Here is a 1,302-nt window from a genome sequence, read left to right as displayed (position 1 = left end):
CAACCTCTTGTGTGAGGCGGATGAGAACAAAATATCAATTCTTTCTCTTCTTGATCTTAGTGTTGTTTGACACTATAGATCACACTATTCTTATTGAACGATTGTTCAACACGTTTGACCTGTCTGGCAGAATTCTTGACTGGTTCAGGTCCTACCTGATTGACCGTACGCAATCTGTGATAGTGCACGACTCTCTTTAGTCAATTTTTAAGCTAGACTTTGGAGTGCCTCAAGGTTCAGTATTTGGTCCAATCTTGTATACGTTATATACACAGGCGCGTGAAGCTGTGATTAGAAAACACAATATCAATTATCACATGTACGCTGATGATACACAGTTATATAAATCTGTTCCACCATCAGATGTTAAAACCTTGCTTACTACCATGGGTCTGTGCATTGATGACATAAAAAACTGGATGGTTGATAATAAGCTCCAGCTTAATGAAAATAAAACTGAAATTCCTTTATGTAACCCAAAGAAAAGCCGTACCCCCGTAGACATTGATCATATTTGTACTGAAAATGAAACACTTTAATTTACTAATAAAGCAAAAAATCTGGGAGATTATTTTGATTTTAAAAAATCAAGGGAACATCATATCAATTATTTATGTACCATTTTGTTTTGTGAATTGCTTAGAATTGGTCAAATGTCTATGTTTTTTAATGTACAATCCCTTGAAAACGCTCGTGTCAACTTTTTTGTTTTCACGCATCGATTATTGCAATGCTTTACTAGCTAATTACCAAATACCACTCTTCACAAGTTACAACGTTTTCAAAATCATGCTGCTAGGCTTGTACTAAAGAAAAAGAAGAGGGACCACGTTACTCCCATGTTAAGAACGTTGCATTGGCTTCCCGTGTCAGCTAGAATGTCATATAAAATTGCAATATTATGTCATAAAAGTGTCAATAACAAAGCCCCCTCATATCTTAGTGATCTCATCCAGATTTATGTTCCATCTAGATTACTAAGATCAAGCGATCAGTATCTTTTAAGAGTTCCTAGAAAAGGGGGTAAACAATTAGCTGAAAGATCGTTCGCCCACTTTGCTCCGTCAGTTTGGAACTCTCTTCCACAACCCTCGAGACATATAACATGTGAGTCTAATTTTTTTTAAATCTTTAAGACACATTTAAAGACATCCTTTTTATGTCAGTAGATTCATGTTCAATACAATGTTATGTAAATGACTATGTATCCATTTATGTATTTTGTGAATTGCATTGTGTATATTATTTTTTGCTCATTTTTGTGACGATGTGTAAGCGTGCGCGTGTGATAAGCAGGTAGAT

This window comes from Aplysia californica, unplaced genomic scaffold, assembly GCF_000002075.1.
Source record: "Aplysia californica isolate F4 #8 unplaced genomic scaffold, AplCal3.0 scaffold00052, whole genome shotgun sequence".
NCBI lineage: Eukaryota > Metazoa > Mollusca > Gastropoda > Aplysiida > Aplysiidae > Aplysia > Aplysia californica.
The sequence above is the reverse complement of the archived record's forward strand: the minus strand, read 5'-3'. Positions refer to the sequence as shown.